Raw genomic sequence first — 20132 nt, forward strand, 5'->3', positions numbered from 1 at the left:
GGGCAGGGAGGCCGAGGCCTTCCTAAGGACATCAGGAGAGCCCTGCTGGGTGAGACCAGGGGTCCATCCAGTCCAGCCTCCTGTCTCACACAGGGGCCAGCCAGTTCCTCTGGAGGGCCAGCAACAGGGCAGAGAGGCCGAGGCCTTCCTAAGGACATCAGAGGAGCCCTGCTGGGTCAGACCAGGGGTCCATCCAGTCCAGCCTCCTGTCTCACACAGGGGCCAGCCAGTTCCTCTGGAGGGCCAGCAACAGGGCAGAGAGGCCGAGGCCTTCCTGAGGACATCAGGAGAGCCCTGCTGGGTCAGACCAGGGGTCCCTCCAGTCCAGCCTCCTGTCTCACACAGGGGCCAGCCAGTTTCTCTGGAGGGCCAAGAACAGGGCAGAGAAGCAAAGGTCTTGATGAGAACCTCAGAAGAACCCTGCTGGATCAGCCTCATGTCCCTCACAGGGTGTCTGTTGTGGGGAGAGGAAAGGAAGACAAAAGTAAGCTGCCTTTATACTCCTTCGGGTAGAGAAAAGCAGCATATAGGAACGAACTCTTCCACCAAGAGCCAGCCCCTCTCTTCCACCTCTCTTCCACCAAGAGCCAACTTGGCATAGTGGTCAAGAGCAGCAGCTTCAGATCTGCCTTGAGACTCCTTCAGGACATGGAATAAAACCCAACCCAAGCCAGGAATGGAATCCCACCCTCCTCCTTCTGCCCCCACCTTCCTCAAGCTACACCCCCCCCCCCAGATTTCCAGGTCTTTCCCAACCCAGACCCTGCAGAGGGGTTGCCAGGACATAATGCATAGACCCCCCACCCATTTTCACCCGGAGAACTCTCTCAGTCATCTGGAGATGAGTTATAGTAGCAGGAGGTCTCTGGATGCTGACTAAAGTGTGGCAGCGTGGCAGGGAATCCTACGCCTTTCTTCTCCTCCTTCCCAGGTGTGCATCGATATTGCCCATCGTAAATCGATACTAAATTCATCCCTGCCAATACATGTATTTTAAAAGGAAAGGCGGGGGGGGGGGGGAACCCTTGTCTCTCTCGAGTTGACAGCTCAGACTGGATTATTAATTTAGATTAGAAGCAGCCGAACTCCAATTATCGTCTCCTCTGGGGCTTGCCTTTAAATACTGCTTTTAGCATCCCTCACAGAAGTTCTCTCCTGGGGAATCTCTGCCTTCTGCCTTAACACTGTACTTGCTGGAACCGGCTCGCTTGTGGAGCGAACGGGGAACGGCAGCCAAACTGTGCTGCAGGGGAACAGAAGCCGAATGAGAGCTCCTTTGATCGCCTTTCTTCCCGCAGGGCCTCTGGGTTGTTGCCTGAGGCTGGGATCGGCCATCCCTCAGGCCTCAATTAGCGGTATCACAGGCGGGCAAGATGACGGACAAGTCGGCTCCGTGGTTGGAGCCGTGCGTGTCTGTGTGCGCTTGGCAGCTGTACAGGATTAACGGAGGGTATTTCCTGGCAAATAGATGGGGAAGAAGTGGAGGTCGTGACAGATTTTATTTTCCTGGGCTCCAAGATCACTGCAGATGGGGACTGCAGCAAAGAAATTAAAGGACGCTTGCTCCTGGGGAGGAAAGCTATGGCAAATCTAGACAGCATCCTAAAAAGCAGAGACGTCACCCTGCCAACAAAAGTGCGTCTAGTCAAGGCTATGGTATTCCCAGTTGCAATGTATGGCTGCGAGAGTTGGACCATAAGGAAGGCCGAGCGTCAAAGAATTGAGGCTTTTGAACTCTGGTGCTGGAGAAGACTCTTGCGAGTCCCTTGGACTGCAAGGTGAACAAACCGGTCAGTCCTAGAGGAGATCAGCCCAGACTGCTCCTTCGAAGGCCAGATCCTGAAGATGAAAGTCAGATGCTTTGGCCCCCTCATGAGAAGGAAGGACTCCCTGGAGAAGAGCCTAATGCTGGGAGCGACTGAGGGCAAAAGAAGAAGGGGACGACAGAGAATGAGGTGGCTGGATGGAGTCACTGAAGCAATCAGCGCAAACTTAAATGGACTCCGGGGAATGGTAGAGGACAGGAAGGCCTGGAGGATCATTGTCCATGGGGTCGCAATGGGTCAGACACGACTTTGCACCTAACAACAACAACAAGCTCTCTCAGTAGTAGTAGTAGTAGTAGTAGTAGTAGTTGTTGTTGTTGTTGTTGTTAATTTAATTTCTATACCGCCCTTTTGGTGAGCAGTTCAGGATGGTGTGCATCACTTAAAACAAAGAATACAGGCAATGCAGTTCAACCAAGATTTAAATTAAAATTCTAAAATCAGTCCGCCCAGGGTGGCGAAAGAGAGCCTTCACATTCAGAGGCAGTCAACCTTTGCATCTCATTGACAGGAGGCAATGTCAGGGAAAGACTTTCAAATGACCAGATGCCATTCAATAAACACCAGACCAAGGACAGTTCAGCTGTACGGCCTTCTTCTCTGGCGATTAGTAAATGGCTACGCACCATTAATCTGTTTATAAAGTGAAATAATCCTGACCAAGGGCAGAATGAATTCCCATGATAAATGGCATCATGGAATGGTTTTATGTAAATTCCAGTCAACCATTCCTGGTTAATATGTATTAATTGGGAGCACTTAAAGGAATGATGTTATTTTGATGTCTTGTGTCCCTGATCAGGGCCGATCTGGCCTACATGGGGAGTCTAGGAGGGAAATGGTTTGCTTGCCTTCCCTTTGATAATCTCCAGTCGAAGCACTGATCTTGATTCTTGATTGTTAAGTATCCCCTGGCAGAATCACAGAATCATAGAGTTGGAAGGGGCCATACAGGCCATCTAGTCCAACCCCTTGCTCAGAATCAGAATCATAGAATCATAGAGTTGGAAGGGGCCATAGAGGCCAACTAGTCCAACCCCCTGCTCAACGCAGGATCAGCCCTAAGCATCCTGAAGCATCCAAGAAAAGTGTGTATCCAACCTTTGCTTGAAGACTGCCAGTGAGGGGGAGCTCACCACCTCCTTAGGCAGCCTATTCCACTGCTGAACTACTCTGACTGTGAATTTTTTTTCCTGATATCTAGCCTATATCGTTGTACTTGAAGTTTAAACCCATTACTGTGCGTCCTCTCCTCTGCAGCCAACGGGAACAGCATCCTGCCCTCCTCCAAGTGACAACCTTGGAGGCATATAAGAACCAACTCTCCTTTTTCATTGAAGCCCCTCTCTTCCACATGCTGCCGATCAGCTGGCCGGTGGGGGGACTCACCAGGAGAAAGACTTTTCCATCTGCAATGTGATGACGTTATTTCTGGTGCACATCCTGTAGGCCACGACATAGGCGCTACCTGGGCTACATTCTGGCATTTGGGCAAAAACCGTAGTTGAAGCCATGTTTACCACCGAGTCTTGGTCCAAATGCCAGAGTGTTGCTCCAACGATGCCACGTGATGACATCACTTCCGCTGCCTGCCCATCACCCATACCTTGCTGGGGCCTCCTTCCTGCCCACCCCTGGTTGCTTGGAAGGCCCCAGCAACCCTATTCGACCCAGTGACTTATGGGGTTTCCCAGACTGCCCTTGAAGGACGAGGGGTCAAGGTAACAGCCCCACACGCAGTTGAGGAAATAAGAATCTGCCACTGTGCAAAGTGACTCCTATGAAATTCACATCTGGGGAAGCCCGGAGAGCACAGGGCTGTGAACGGCGCCTTCTCTGGCATAGCATCATGTCTTAAATGAGGGCCGCTCCTCCCGATTTGCTGATGAGGCCTGAAAATCGGAACGTTTCATCATCTCCCAAGCGAGTTCAGTGACAAGCGGGCGCAATTTATGACTCCTCTCTGTGTACGTTTTTCAAAAAAAAGAGCTTTCTCGTCTATAAATATGTACTGGGGAGTTAATATTTCAGACCCAATCCTGCCCTGATTTGTCTCTGTCAAGTATGGGGGGGGGGGGGTTGAAATGAGAGGCAAGAGGCGGGTGAAAGGTTAAGATATTTGCCGGCAACGTGGATGTCCGTGTCCCTTGCCCGTTTAGTGGTGCTGCTAGAACCATAGGGCATAGAATCACAGAGTCGGGAAGGACCTACAGGGTCATCTAGTCCAACCCCCTTCAGAATGCAGAATGTCCACCGTTGCGTGAAAATGCTGTGACTTGTCCTCTTGCCTCTCCAATAAATATGGTTTTGCACTTGTGAATTAGTCTCTGTTTGAAGGAACAGACCTGCAATCCTACCCCCAGACCCCGCCCCCTCACCTACCCCACTACATGAAGCAGAGCCACCATAGTAGTAGAAAAGGCATGGGGAGGGAGTGAAAGGAAGGTGAAGGGTGCGGGTGGTGACTCCATTTCTGGTGACATCACTTCCGACGGATGTGGCATGGAGGCGTGGCCAGCTGACATCACTTCCAGGGGTCCTCAAAACCAGAGCCTGAATATTTATTTCAGAGGCTCCGCCACAGTCAAAAGGTTGAAAAAGACAGAGCTATACATTATCTCCTTTAATTTATTTTTGTGATTTCATTCATTCATTCATTCATTCATTCATTCATTCATTCATTCATTCATTCATTCATTCATTCATTCATTCATTCATAGAATCCTAGAATAATAGAGTTGGAAGGGATCTCATGGGTCATCTAGTCCAACTCCCTGCACTATGAGAGCCAGTTTGGTGTAGTGGTTAGGAGTGCGGACTTCTAATCTGGCATGCCAGGTTCGATTCTGTGCTCCTCCACATGCAGCCAGCTGGGTGACCTTGGGCTCGCCACGGCACTGATAAAGCTGTTCTGACCGGTGATATCAGCTCTCTCTCAGCCTCACCCACCCCACAAGGTGTCTGTTGTGGGGAGAGGAATGGGAAGGCGACTGTAAGCTGCTTTGAGCCTCCTTCGGGTAGGGAAAAGCGGCATATAAGAACCAACTCTTCTTCTTCTTCTATGCAGGGCACACATCCCAATCGCACATCTACTGTAACCTGCCACCCCTTTGCCTTCACAGAATCCGCCTCTCCGTCAAATGGTTATCTAGCCTCTGTTTAAAAATTTCCCACCACCTCCCGAGGAAGCCTGTTCCACTGAGGAACCGCTCTAACTGTCAGGAACTTCTTCCGGTTGTTTAGATGGAATTTCTTTTGAATTAATTTCATCCCGTTCGTTGTGGTCTGTCCCTAGCCACTACACCAAACTGGCTCTCCCACCAGAATGTTTAGTTGGTTAAACAGTTAGGACTATCTCTCTCCTCTCTTGCATCTGTCCCGCCCCCACCCAGCCACTATTGGGAGATTGGGGAGGATGGAATTGCTAGCACCAGGTTGGGAAATTCCCAGATGTTTGGGAGTGGAGCCTGGGGGTGGCAGGGATCTCAGTAGGGTGCCATGCTACAGAAACCCCCCCCCCCTTCCAAAGTACAGAAACTGATCTCTGTAGTCTGGAGATGAGCTGTCATTCTGGAGGATCCTCACGTCCCACCTGCAGGCGGGCGACGCTCCCCTGGCGGAGAGCTTATTAGTAGTATTTTTGGGAACACGACAAGCCCCGTTTCTGCAGAAGGCCTCTTTAAAAGCCCAGTCGATCATTTACAAACCTTTTAGCCCGTTAACAGCAACCGTCGCTTGTAATCCCAGTGGTCACCTTTAAAAGCTTCCCTTGCAATTCCTCCGGCTCATCCATCTTGTTGGGGGCTCCAGGTTCTTTTCGCAGAGCATTTTAAGGTATTCAGGAAATTGAGCTTCTCTAATTGCCCGCCGAGTGGCAAAGCGGGGAGGCGGGGAAGAGGACGGGAGGGCGAGGCGCAGGAAAGAAGAGCCAGCCCGGCCTGTAGGGCCTTTGGGGATGAGTTATGTTTCTGGTCCATTCCGGACAATTTACTTAGTATTTGGGGAGGGTGCGCCGGTTTTCGGGCAGTGACGGTTGGGCATTCAAGAAGTGCTGGAAAGAGAATCGGCCGGGAAAGAATCCGGGGAAATGAGAAAAATGCATGGAATCGTAGGGTTGGAAGAACCTTAGAGGCCATATAGTCCAGCCCCAGCTCTATGCACGATCACCCTACAGCAGGGGTAATTAACCTGTGGTCCTCCAGATGTCCGTGGACTACAATTCCCATGAGCCCCTGCCAGCGTTTGCTGGCAGGGGCTCATGGGAATTGTAGTCCATGAACATCTGGAGGACCACAGGTTGACTGCCCCTGCTCTACAGCATCCCTGATAAGGTTTTGTCCAGCCCGTTTGAAGGCTGTCCATAAGGGGGAGCTTATTGCCTCCCCAGGTAGTCGATTCTACCACTGAGCTACTCTGATTATACAGGGGTAGTCAACCTGTGGTCCTCCAGATGTCCATGGACTACAATTCCCATGAGCCCCTGCCAGCAAACGCTGGCAGGGGCTCATGGGAATTGTAGTCCATGGACATCTGGAGGACCACAGGTTGACTACCCCTGGACTATGACATTCCCTGCCCTAATCTCCAGCTGGTACCTTTCGACCTATAAAATTTAAAGTCATGATTGCAGCTCCTCTTCTCTGCTGCCCACAGGAACGCTCCCTGCCCTTCTCTGAGCAACAGTCTTTCAAGTTCTTTGGCATGCAGAAGGTCCCCGGTTCAATCCTTGGCATCGCCAGTTAAAGACCCGGGAGGGGGTGATGCAGAAGCCCTCGGCTTTAGACCCCGCTGCTGGTCTGAGCAGACAATACTGCCCGAAATGAACCAAGAGCCTCATTCAGTATGAGAGACAGAAACCAAGAGAACAAAGGGCAAACCTAAACAGGTAGATGAAAAGCCCCATGTTTACAAAGGCCAGCGGGCCATATGTATTTCACATCCATGATCAAGCCTTAATGTCCAGAACTGCAACCTTATCAATTCTGCACATTATCCATCCCAACGAGGCCAGCAAAACAATCGATCACTTGGACATAGAATTCCATAAAGATATGAAATCTACTTGATAAGGTTTCAATTGTGGTAGCAATAAGGAGGTGATTTCTCAGAGTCTCTTTTTATAGGTAGGGAATAGAAAGCATCTTTCAGCACCCATAGGCAGGGGTAGTCAACCTGTGGTCCTCCAGATGTCCATGGACTACAATTCCCATGAGCCCCTGCCAGCAGATGCTCATGGGATTTGTAGTCCATGGACATCTGGAGGACCACAGGTTGACTACCCCTGTCCATAGACTTGCTAGCTTGGTTGGAAACCAGACCATAAAGCAGATGATCATGTAACATTGCTTCCTGGCTATTAAATCATAAGGAAAAAAAGTGAGATGCAAGATTTTCTCTCTACTTCAACATGCTAGAAATAAATTCGAAAACTGCAAGCAGGGCAACACAAACAGATGTTCATTAAAAGCAGAAGTTTTAAAAGTTCATATGTCTTTTCGGGATGCAGGTCAACAGTTCAGCTTAATCCTGTCTCCGAGACAGTTTAAATGTCAGCAGACTGGACCGGATGTGTCTTAAATGCTTACAGACACATTTTCTTGTGCTAAACTTGTGTTATTTTCTTCATGAAGTCATTAACCCTTTTGGGAGCAAGCCCAGTGTGAACTTCTACCTCTTAGACAATGGGAGGAGAGGTAAGGAATGCAAAGGTGAGAGAGAATGTATAAAAAGGGAAGTTGTCTGTACAAACTTTGAGCTGGCTTTCTCAGAATCATAGAATCCTAGAGTTGGAAGGGACCTCCTGGGTCATCTAGTCCAACCCCCTGCACTGTGCAGGACACTCAAATCCCAATCGCTTATCCACTGTCACCTGCCACCCCCTTGAGCCTTCACAGAATCAGCCTCTCCGTCAGATGGCTATCCAGCCTCTGTTTAAAAATCTCCAAAGATGGAGAACCCACCACCTCCCGAGGAAGCCTGTTCCACTGAGAAACCGCTCTGACTGTCAGGAACTTCTTCCTGATGGGACACATAATACAGAAGGTCACCTTACCCACAATAGTAGATGGAGAGCCCACCACCTCCCGAGGAATGACATGTTCATGGGAATTGTAGTCCATGAATATCTGAAGGACCACAGGTTGATTGCCCCTGCTCTCCACATTCCTGATAAGGTTTTTTCCCTGACATGTTCCCATGTTAAACGCCTTTAATATGATAAAGGAGAACTTGGGGTGTGACTTTATGTTGTCACTTTTGGTAAGTGGGGTGAGGGCCCCGTGACGTGGACCCCCTTGTGGTCTTGCATAACATGCTTACAGGACTATTCAGATTGCTCATAAACAATATATATATTTACCCATTTCACATAATAAGGTAAGTCCTATTAAAAAGCTTCTGTTTTCCTAGTCTCCACCTCGTGTCTTAATCACATTTTCAAGGTCAGCTCAGGAGATTCCCGGCCAGGATTCCCCGGGGGCTCTTGGAAAGCTCCCCAACAGATAGTGGACCCTCTCGTTTTGCATGCAAGCTTTATCCAGGGGACAAAAATCTCAAAACATCTGTACAGCAATAACAAGGTTGCATTTGTAGACATTAAAACTTGATCATGGACTACAGTGACCAATAGTCCCGTTTTTTGCAGGACCATCCCAAAATTAAAGGATATTTCACGCGTCCTTCGTCATTTTTAAAATGTCCCAACTTATTTTTTTGCTAGATTTTTTGCCCTCTGTGAGAAGGAAAGACTCGTTTCCCCATAACCCTGTGCAGGAGGCAAGGGACGCTGTTCAAAACCCTCCCCCCACGTGGTTCCGGCCGGGGGGAACCACGCGGGGGGAGGGTTTTGAACAGAAAAAGATTACAATTTGCCACACTCCTGCTACAATGAACCTGTGCGGAATGGTCCTGTGATTCTATGATTCTATGCAGGAGCAGGAAGAGGCAGGGCAACCTGCCCTGACCCAAACCCCAGAAGGCAACCTGGTGTGCTGCTTCCAGTGCCGAATTGGTCAGGGGCACATGACAGCACACCCCCTTTGCTCATCTCTTCCCTGGAACGTCCTGGGGGGTTGTCAGACGTTCACTGCCATGTGACAGAACTTCACACCACCAGAGCTTCACGAAAGCTTGATAGTCTTAAAAATTCACACGGAAATCCCCCAGAAATTCGCACCATCCCAGCAATCTGCCACGTTCCTGTTTTGTAGGAGCGGGAGACAATATCAGAAAGGCCTCTGTGGTCGACCAGGAGCAATTCGTTTATAAAAACTGTCAGGAGTCCCCAAGGCAAAACTCATGCATTTTCAAATAAGTAAATATACAAAACTTGGTTTTATTGTCATCGATCTCTTGGGCCATGGCTTGTAAAGCATGAATTGGCAGTGTGCATCATCTGGACTCCTCCTGCTGTCATGTTGCCATAAAGTGAATAGCTGAACAGTACGGTATAAAACCCTATTCTTCTAATCTGTAGAAGCCGGGTTTGATTCCCCACTCGTCCTCCCCATGTGGCCAGCTGGGTGACCTTGGATCAGTCAAAGCTCTCTCAGAGCTCTCTGCCCCACCTCCCTCACAGGGCGTCTGTTGTGGGGAGAGGAAAGGGAGGGTGAATGTAAGCCGCTTGGAGACTCCTTCGGGTAGAGAAAAGAGGTATATATGACCCAACTCTTCTTCTTCTTCAGTAATCTCAGGGCTCTCTCAGCCTCCCCTCCCTCACAGGGTGTCTGTTCTGGGGAGAGGAAGGGAAGGCGATTGGAAGCCACTTTCAAAATCCTTTGGGTGGTTACAAGTGGGATATAATGACCAACTCTTCTTCTTTTCAAATTAGTTGTTGACAAGGCTATGAATGCAAAAGGATTCTGCCCCATTCCCTGCCATCCTCCATGCCTCTCCTTTCCTCTTCCTCTTCCTCCTCCTCCTCCTCCTCCTCCTCCTCCTCCTCCTCCTCTTCCTCCTCCTCTCTTTTTGGACAATCAGATTGTCTGGAAACCTTCCCATTCATCTTGTTACCCCGTGCGATCTGGCCGCGTCTGCGGAAAACCACAGCGAGAACATCGCATGCTGATTACTGCTACACCGAGTGATAACAGAAGTCATTGGCAAAGGGGGTTCTTCCCCCTCCCCTTATTTGAGACGCAAGGTTATATATATTTCTCCCCCACCCCACCTCCCACCCCGAGCACTGACTTTGCTGTGAAAAATCTTCTTGCCCACGAGCGGAAGGAAATCAAAGAGAGGCACAAAATTAATGTGCTCCCTCCTCCACGGAGTCCTTTTCATTTGTCAACAGTGGTTTTCTCCCGTCTTCTAGAGCAGTGGTCCCCAACCCCCGGTCCGGGGACCAGGGCTGGTCCGTAGATCAGTCGGTACCGGGCCGCGGCTCCTCCTTGTCCTCCCTGGCTGCTGCCTCAGGGGCTGTTCTGCCACTCTGCCGCTGGCTCACCTTTGGTGCTCTCCAGTGGCTGCCATGGCTGGGGTTCCCCCTTGGCGCGGCACTGCACAGCTACTGCTGACAGCGCCCCCAGCGGGCAACGGGAAGTCAGGGGCGCCAGCAGGAAAGCAAGTGGAGCGGGGGCTCAGGCACTGGCAGTGACATCCCTCAGCAAAAGACTACCCCACCGGGCCTCAGTAAAATTTTCAAGCATTGACCGGTCCCCGGTGATAAAAAGGTTGGGGACCACTGTTCTAGAGGCCTTCTGGCTGGGATTTGTCCTCGAAGACTACCCTTTTATTCCCCAGTTTGGGGGTGGGGGTAGATATTCAGGGCCATTCCGCACTGATTCTTTGTAGCAGGAGTGTGGCAAATTGAAATCGCTACTAATTTGCAGTTATGCACAACGTCGTTGACAATCTGCAACACTCCTGAAACCGATCCGCAAAAAGTGGATTCACCCTCTAGAAAGCGCTACACTCCTGCAACCAATCTGCAACACTAGCGGGAAAGTTCTGTGCGTTACCATTGTTGCGGTTTCAGCAAAGTCCCTCCCCCTGGCTCTCTCCTCTGATCTTCCGGCTAAGCGATTGCCATTTTTTTTTCTCGGAGCGAGTGGACATCAACGCACCGGCGAGCCTTCGTTTACCCAGCGAGGCTTCCCCGGCTGCAGACCTGTTTTAAGTCACCAAGCACCAAGCACCACACAGCCCCGTTTGGTGTTTATTCTTTTTTCACTCGGGGGGGGGAGTGTGGCAACGATGAAACGGCAGCTCAAACACCACCTGCTAGCTAGATGGGTCTCTCCGTTGCAACGAATCAATGCAGATTCGTTGCAACATGTGTTGATTTTTTTAAACCTGCCTTAAAAGGAAAGGGGCTTTTCGGGAGCATGATATCGGCCACCTATTGGCTGCTTGTTTGATTGACGGCCAGGGGTGGGACGAAGCTCGGCAATATCGCTTCCTGGCTAACGATTTTTGCCGAGACCGGAAGCCTGTGGGAAACGATAGAAACGCAACTGGATTCCACTACAAAGGCAGGTATGCATAACGACGAATTCCACTATTTGGCTGAATCCTGTTAAATACTAATTTAACAGGATTAATTTTTGCTTATATATTCCCACTGTTATGATGGTCAGTTCTTCGTCTGAGGAAGAGTGCTTGCACTCGAAATCTCACGCCTTGAATAAATCATTGTTGGTCTTAAAGGTGCCGCTGGACTCTGATTTTGTTTTCTCGATTAGAACCCAGGGTTGTCTTGATACTTAAGAAGTTGCATATTTTGCTCTGGAGAGAATATTGTTCATGGGGAAAATTATTGTACTTATCAATGGGGAAAGGTTGAGGGAGCTTGGTCTGTTTAACTTGGAGAGAAGGTGACTAAGAATCATTGAGTAAGCCTGTTCCACTAGGAAACCGCTCTAACTGTCAGGAACGTCTTCTGGAGGTTTAGATGGAATTTAGAATCCTAGAATCATAGAGTTGGAAGGGACCTCCTGGGTCATCTAGTCCAACCCCCTGTACTATGCAGGACACTCCCAATCCTCTCGCTCACCCACTGTCACCTGCCACCCCCTTGAACCTTCAGGAACTTCTCAGGATCTTCTTCCGGATGTTTAGACGGAATTTCTGGCTAAACATCCGGAAGAAGTTCTTAACAGAGCGGTTTCTCAGTGGAACAGGCTTCCTGTTAATTGTTGAACACTGTTGAGCCACAGGATTGTCCCCAGGCCCCGGATAATCCTTATCACTCTCCTCTGCACTCTCTTCATTTTGTCCACTCCTTTGTTGAAGTGTGGCTTCCAGACCTTCTCTCTAAACATTTGGAAGAAATTCCCTCTATACATCCATTCCTGTTCCTGTTCCTGACAGTTAAAGCAATTTCTCAGTGGAACAGGCTTCTTTGGGAGGTGGTGGGTTCTCCATCTTTTGACATTTTTAAACAGAGCCTGGAGAGCCATCTGACAGAGAGCCAGATCCTGTGAAGGCTCAAGGGGGTGGCAGGTGACAGTGGGTGAGCGAGAGGGTTGGGAGTGTCCTGCATAGTGCAGGGGGCTGGACTAGATGACCCAAGAGGTTCCTTCCAACTCTATGATTCTATGATTCTAAATTCCGTCTCAACATCCAGAAGACGTTCCTGACAGTCAGAGCGGCTTCTCATTGGAACAGGCTTCCTCGGAAGGTGGTGAGTTCTTTCTCTTTGGAAGTTTTTAAGCAGAGGCTGGAGAGCTGCCAGAAAGAAATGCTGATTTTATGACCTTAGGCAGACTTGCATGTCCAGGGAAATGCTGATTGCTACTTTTTATTTTATTTTAATATTTGTTACATTTCTATGTAACTTTGGAGTCGGGAGGCGAATTTCCTGCAGGCCAGATTGGCCAGGGATTCTGGGGTTCTTTTTTGGGGGGGGGGAGCATCACATGGGCATGCAATAGGGGTCACTGTGGGTGGGCAGATTGTTGTGAATTTTCTGCATTCTTCAGGGGGTTGGACTAGATGACCCTGGAAGTCCCTTCCAACATTATGATCCTAAGGCTTTTAAATACATTTGTGTACTCATCTTGATTCAATGTTGTATGCTCCAGGAAAACATTTGCACATTAATAGGGAAGCACAGAAATGTATGTTGAGAATATATTAGGAACTCACAGAATATTGCATTTTGAATATGTGGTCAAATTTTTGCCCCCTGTAAAATTGACTCTATCCGGGAAATCACTTGAGGGAATTTTGTGCATACATTTTTTTGCCTGCCAAATGTAGATCAAGCCAATGATGGGCCTGGAGGGGGTGGGAAGGGGAGGGGCCCCAGGTGGGCGTGTTCACAGCTCTGCTTCCCAACCGTATTCTCCATGATGGCGCCACTTCTGGGGTTTCTTGAAAGCCAGAATAATGTTTATGAGGTTTCTCAAAGGAGCTCTTTCCTCCAGGGAAATTGATCCCTTTAGAGGTGAGCTATAATTCCAGGGGATCCTTAGGTCCCGCTTGGAGGTTGGCTAACTGTAATTCTGGGAGATCTCCAGCTCCACCCCCTCAAAAAAAAAGCTTACAAACCTTGCCAGATGAGAGATGCTCTCCATTGGGAGCAAGTGTCACAGAGAGGGCAGCTCCTCGCTTTGATTTGTGACTTTGCTCCTCTTTCTCTGTCTCTGCAGGCACTCCGATGACCTCCATGGGTCCATCACAGCTGGGGTGGGGGGCATACATAAAACCCAGACGAGGCTCAAAGCCCCTTGACTTTGTTCTGCTGCTTCAGACCAACCCGGCTACCCACCTGAGTCTAACTCCTTGACATATCCCCCCCCCACCGCCACCCCCCCTTGAGCCTTTCTGAGCATCTGCTGCCTTTGTTGGACATCTGCTCACAGCCATCATGGAGGTCAGCTGGGTGTCAGGAGGCACTCTGCCGGGTCATCGTCAAAGGGACGGTTCTCCACGCCGAATTTGCTGCTTTTGTGTTCAAGTGTTACGGATGCTTTAGTGCAGGGCGGAAAGAGTCTCGGTTAAAAGCCGCCTTTTGATCCGGAGGCTGTGATGCCAGAATTGCCCTTAAGGCTGCAAGGACGGCTTTCTGAAATCAAAACATCTGATCCAACATCTTGTTAAAAAGATTTTTTGGGAAAGGCATAGGAGTGACTGTGGCTCAGTGGTAGAGCATCAGCTCTGAAGGAAGGAAGGAAGGGAGGGAGGGAAGGAGGGAGGGAGGGAGGGAGGGAGGGAGAGGGAGGGAGGGAGGGAGGGAGGGAGGGAGGAAAGAAGGAAGGAAGGCAGGCAGGGAGGGAGGAAGGAAGGAAGGAAGGAAGGAAGGAAGGCAGGGAGGGAGGAAGGAAGGAAGGAAGGAAGGAAGGGAGGGAGGGAGGGAGGGAGGGAGGGAGGAAGGAAGGAAAGAAGGAAGGGAGGGAGGGAGGGAGGGAGGGAGAGGGAGGGAGGGAGGGAGGGAGGAAGGAAGAGAAGAGAAGTGAAGAGAAGAGAAGGGAAGGGAAGGGAAGGGAAGGGAAGGGAAGGGAAGGGAAGAGAAGAGAAGAGAAGAGAAGAGAAGAGAAGAGAAGAGAAGAGAAGAGAAGAGAAGAGAAGAGAAGAGAAGAGAAGAGAAGAGAAGAGAAGAGGTTTTGAACCCCCTTTTTTGCTACTTGAAGGAGTCTCAAAAGCAGCTTACAATCACTTTCCCTTCCTCTCCCCAGAACAGACACCCTGTGAGGTAGGTGGAGTTGAGAGAGCTCTGAGAACACTGTGACTGAACTGTGACTGGTGTAGTGGGTGGGAGTGCAGACTTCTAATCTGGTGAGCCGAGTTTGATACTCCACTCCCCCACATGAAGCCAGCTGGGTGAGCTTAGGTTCGACACAGCACTACTCTATGAACTCACGGACCGAACAGACTCCACTGCATGTTTATTTATTTACTAGCAGTAGAGCCTGCTGTCAAAAAAATACAGCGGGCCCTAGGGGAGGGTTTGCTTCCCCTCACCCTCATGTAGCAAAATGTTCCCCAGGCCCCAGGGCTTGGGGAGTATTTTAAAGGCGAGGGGAGGGCTTTAAGACGCTGGCCAAGCCCCGGGGAAGGCGCTCCGCGGCTCCTGGAGCTTCCCCGGGGCTTGGCGAAGCGCCTCCCGATTGGGCCCTCTGCTGGTCAGTCAAGGGGAAGGGGCCTATCGGCACCCTTCCTCATCCCGGACAGGGCCTGCCCTCGGGGCCCTTACTGTTTTATTTCTTCCGCTCCACCAGGAGCGGTTAAAGATTATTATATTTATATACTGCCCTCCCTGAGGGCTCAGGGTGGATACAATTAACATATGGTAACAGGTAACAGTAACAGCAGTAATATTATAACAATAATAATTTAACATGATAATAACAATGATACATAAAATAGAAATTGTAAGAGCCTCAGCTCAACTCTTACTGGACCCTGTGGGCAAAGGCCGCTTTGAGACTCCTTCGGGTACAAAAAAGCGGCATCTAAGAACCAACTCTTCTTCTTCTTCTTCAGTCATCTCAGGGCTCTCTCAGCCCCTCCTCCCTCACAGGGTGTCTGTTGTGGGGAGAGGAAAGGGAAGGCGAATGTAAGCCGCTTTGAGACTCCTTTGGGTAGAGAAAAGCGGCATATAAGAACCAACTCTTCGTTTCTTCAGTCATCTCAGGGCTCTCTCAGCCTCCAAGAAGGGGCGAGGTCTACCCTTTAATTGGATTCCATAGCTTGGATTCAGAAGAAGGAGTGCGCTGCGGTAGAGCTGCCAGCTGTGGGTTGAAAAAGACCGGAAGATTTTGGGGGTGGGATCTCAGGGGGCAGATTTGGGGAGGGACCTCATTGCGGTATGAGGCCAAAAAGTCTGCTCTTCAAACAGCTGTTTTTCTCCAAAGGAACTGATATTTGTAGTCTGTAATAGCAGATTTCTACGCCTCAGCCTAGATGAAGAAGAAGGCTTGGTTTTTAAACCCTTTCCTCTCCCCACCACAGACACCCTGGGAAGTAGATGGGGCTGAGAAAGCTCTAACAGAACTGCTCTGTGAGAACAGCTCTATCAGGACTGTGATGAGCCCAAGGTCACCCAGCTAGCGGCACGTGAAGGACCAAAAGTCCCAGAACTGTTCGAGGGGGGAACCTCCTCCAAACCTGGGTTTTGTGAGGGCACAAACCAGCCAAATTCGTGACACGTTTCAAGGACACGAATCGGTTTGTGCCCACTTTGTTGTATCTTGGGGTTTGGATTGGTGAAAGCTTCTCCCCTCCCCTCCCCTCCCCAAAATCTTCTAGGCCAGGGGTAGCGAATGCTGGCCGGGTCTTCTGGGAATTGTAGTCCATGGACCGCAGTTTGACTACCCCTGTTCTACGCCTCTTAACTGCTGCTGGACTCGAATCTAGCTCTTCCCTCTTGCATGTTGTGAACAGATGTGATCTACTCCGACAGGCATCCCAGCTATTCTGGTCATAATCGCTGGTATTTTCACCGCGTTGTCCCACAAACAGCTGGGGAAACAAAGCAGAGCGAGAGAAGAAAAGAAAGGATTTGGTGACATCGCCATAAGACGGCTACATCTCTCACCCGCCGCACACGCATGTAATTTTTTTGAAGGCCAATGGCCATCGGTAACTCATTAGCTTATCCCTGGCTGCCGTTGTGGCCAAACGGAGCACGGAGCAATTAGATTCCGTGGCAAAGATGGATTACGCAAACCCGACAGCGAGGAGATCAATTCTCCTGGTATTTCTGAGCACGCCCCAAAGTGGAACGATCGTATGCCAGAGGAAGACCCAAAGATTTATGTGCTAGATTGGATTGGCTGCTGAGTGCACCATTTTCAAAAAGCCACCCCCAGTTGCTGGGTTCAGACGGGGACTTTGGCCGATGTTTATTAATATTATTATTTATTACTTATTAAATTTCTAGCCCATGGGGTCCATGGGGCCGTGATGGGTCGGACACGACTTCCCACCGAACAACAACAACATTTCTAGCCCACCACTCCCACGAAGGCTCATGGCGGGTTACAATATCCATAAAATCCCCGATAAAAATCACCCCTAAAATATAATAAATACAACATAGTCCACAGAGATCTAAGGAATACCAGGTGGAAATAACCACTAAACCCTACCTTATCACCTTCGGAGGAGGACGCAGGCATTGTGCCGCCAACAGAATAGCCTAAGAGGGGGGTCTAGATCTTTCTTAATGCGCCGGACTCAACCACAGGCCTGGCGGAAGAGCTCCATCTTGCAGGCCCTGCGGAAGCTTACTGAAAAGAAGCTACCCAAGGGGGACCTGGGGAACACCTTGTGTTTGCAGGTTGGTTGTAGCATCCAGATGTTGTGTGTGTTTTGCATCTTGAAGTGCTAAAATGGAGCCTTTGATAGGAAAGAAAAAAATATATAATCTAGGCTGGATTACTGGAACACTCTGCGGGGCTGCCCTTGGCCTTGACCTGGAAATTACAGCTAGTGCAGAGTGCATCTGCAGTGGTCCATACGGACCTTGGTTTTATTGAATCATTGAATCATAGATTATAGAGTAGGAAGGGACCTCCTGGGTCATCTAGCTCAACCCCCTGCACTATACAGGACACTCCCAACTCTCGCTCCTCCACTGTCACCTGCCACCCTCTTGAACCTTCACAGAATCAGCCTCTGCTTAAACTTCTCCAAAGATGGAGAACTCACCACCTCCCGAGGAAGCCTGTTCCACTGAGAAACTACTCTAACTGTCAGGAACTTCTGAATGTTTAGACGGAATTTAGAATCATAGAATCCTAAAGTTGGAAGGGGCCTCCTGGGTCATCTAGTCCAACCCCATGGACTATGCAGGATACTCCCAACCCTCTCGCTCACCCACTGTCACCTGCCACCCCCTTGAACCTTCACAGAATCTGCTTCTCCGTCAGATGGCTCTCCAGCCTCTGCTTAAAGATCTCCAAAGAACCCACCACCTCCCTAGGAAGCCTGTTCCACTGAGAAACTGCTCTGTCAGGAACTTAATTTCTTTTGCATTAATTTCATCCCATTCGTTCTGGTCCGTCCATCCGGGGCAAGAGAGAACAACTCTGCTCCATCCTCTACATGGCAGCCTTTTAAATACCTGAAAATGGTTATCAGATCCCCTCTCAGTCGTCTCCTCTCCAGGCTAAACAGACCAAGCTCCCCCAACCTTTCTTCATATGTCTTGGTCTCCAAACCCCTCACCATATTTGTTGCCCTCCTCTGGACACGCTCCAGCTTGTCTGCACCCCTCTTCAACTGGGGTGCCCAAAACTGAGCACAGTTCTTCTAAACAGGAGTCTTGTGGCACCTTCAGAAATCACAACAACACATTTTTATATTGGCAGAAATGGGTGCCCTTAGTTATTTCTTCTTCTTCTTTTTTGATTTATATACCGCTGCTCTCAAAGACTCGCAGCGGTTTACAATAAAATGGTAAAAGCAAGAAACCCTTTAAAAAACCCACACATTACCAGAAACGCTCTGAGAATTCAGAAAGGACACCCAGATGGAATTTCTGTGCCTGCCACTGAGTAGGAGGAAACTGAACAAAGTTTGATTCCAGTGTCACCTTTTAGACCAACCAAGTTTAATTCTGGGTATAAGCTTTCATAAACATGCATAGTTCAACAGATGCACATGTGCATACACACAAAAGCTTATTCCAAGGATGAAGAATAAGAAGAAGAAGAAGAAGAAGAAGAAGAAGAAGAAGAAGAAGAAGAAGAAGAGTTGGTTCTTATATGCCGCTTTTCCCTACCCGAAGGAGGCTCAAAGCGGCTTACAGTCGCCTTCCCATTCCTCTCCCCACAACAGACACCCTGTGGGGTGGGTGAGGCTGAGAGAGCCTTGATATCACTGCTCGGTCAGAACAGTTTTATCAGTGCTGTGGCCAGCCCAAGGTCACCCAGCTGGTTGCATGTGGGGGAGCGCAGAATCGACCCTGGCATGCCAGATTAGAAGTCCACACTCCTAACCACTACACCAAACTGGCTCTGATGAAGCTTTGTCGGTGTTAAAGGAGCCACTGGACTTAAATTTTGTTCTGCTGCCTCAAGCCAACAGGGCTGCCCACCTGAATTTATTGATTCCAACTATAACCCAGACTGAGAGGTCCAATTAGCAGCGGCAGGGGACACGGCCAGGCCTCTTGTGTGATGGTGGGAAAACTCCTGCTGGCAGAACTCGCTGATGCCACCCCAAGCTGGCATAACCCTGGTGACATGGGCTGCATTGTGACATCACTGAGTGGAGAAAAGGACGGTTGCCAGGTAGAAACAGGCTGGCAGCAGGGAGGTTGGGGGCACAGTCGGGAGCGCCCTATGATCTGACGTCACACAGAAATGGCATCAGCATGTCAGAGGCGTCCCTCAGGTTTTGGGAAAGTTTAAGGGGGAACCCACAAGTTATCCATTGCCTGTTTTAGTAGAGAAGCAGTCACAAAGAATGGCAGCTGGCAGAAGGTGAGCTGGGGAGGTGGGGGAGGAGGCTGGCTATGGTATGCCATGGCTTCAGGGCCCAGATTCCCTGGCTGGTCCACCACGATCCACATCCAATGGCCCACCAGCGAGGGCAGAAGGACAGCCAACCATGCTCTTTGCCAGCTGGTCCACCCTGCTCTGCAGGAGTCCTCTGTTCCTCTACGCTCCCCTTCCCCATTGGCTCTGCTACAAAAGGTCTCCCCTGTGCGAGCACCGAGTCATGTCTGACCCTTGGGGTGACGCCCTCCAGCGTTTTCATGGCAGACTCAATACGGGGTGGTTTGCCAGTGCCTTCCCCAGTCATTACCGTTTACCCCCCAGCAAGCTGGGTCCTCATTTTACCGACCTCGGAAGGATGGAAGGCTGAGTCAACCTTGAGCCGGCTGCTTGGATCAAACTCCCAGCCTCATGAGCAAAGCTTTCAGACGGCTGCCTTACCACTCTGCACCACAAGAGGCTCTTTCATTTTCTCTAGGAGAACTGATCGCTGAAATCTGGAGATCGATTGTTACTCCGGGAGTTCTCCAGCCGCCACCTGGAAGCTGGCAACCCTATGGCCTAACGCTCTTCTCTGGCCTCCCCTCGGCTTAGTCAGCCAAAGGTGCTGATGGATCATTCGTTTCTAAAGGAACCTGGTTTCTGGGGATTCCTGTTTACATAGAGTGGTGGGAAAGAGGAAAGGAAGATTATTCCAGGGCTCGGAGACTACAAAAGAGCTCAGCTGCTGAAAGAGTGCAGTTAAGCAAAAGGTACACATCCGAGTCTCGTTTTGTATCTCTGCATTGGCGGGCAGCAGAAGCAATCCCAGAGGCAGGAGGAATGTGAAGAGAGAGGTGGAGAACGAGGATGTGGGGCCGGAAGGTCTCCTGCGGTGGTATAAAACCACAGACTCCCGATCACCCCTTAGGTCATCCAG

General features: G+C 49.9%; 1 long non-coding RNA gene across 1 annotated transcript; it reads left to right on the top strand.

The window, feature by feature from the left end:
• Positions 1-19025: 19025 nt before the first annotated feature.
• Positions 19026-19847, top strand: LOC143828857 (uncharacterized). The gene is made up of 2 exons (XR_013227938.1): positions 19026-19198; positions 19692-19847. It is a non-coding gene; the product is annotated as an uncharacterized LOC143828857 (long non-coding RNA).
• The last annotated feature ends 285 nt before the right edge of the window (positions 19848-20132 follow it).

Source organism: Paroedura picta, chromosome 2, assembly GCF_049243985.1.
Source record: "Paroedura picta isolate Pp20150507F chromosome 2, Ppicta_v3.0, whole genome shotgun sequence".
In the NCBI taxonomy this organism is placed as follows: domain Eukaryota; kingdom Metazoa; phylum Chordata; class Lepidosauria; order Squamata; family Gekkonidae; genus Paroedura; species Paroedura picta.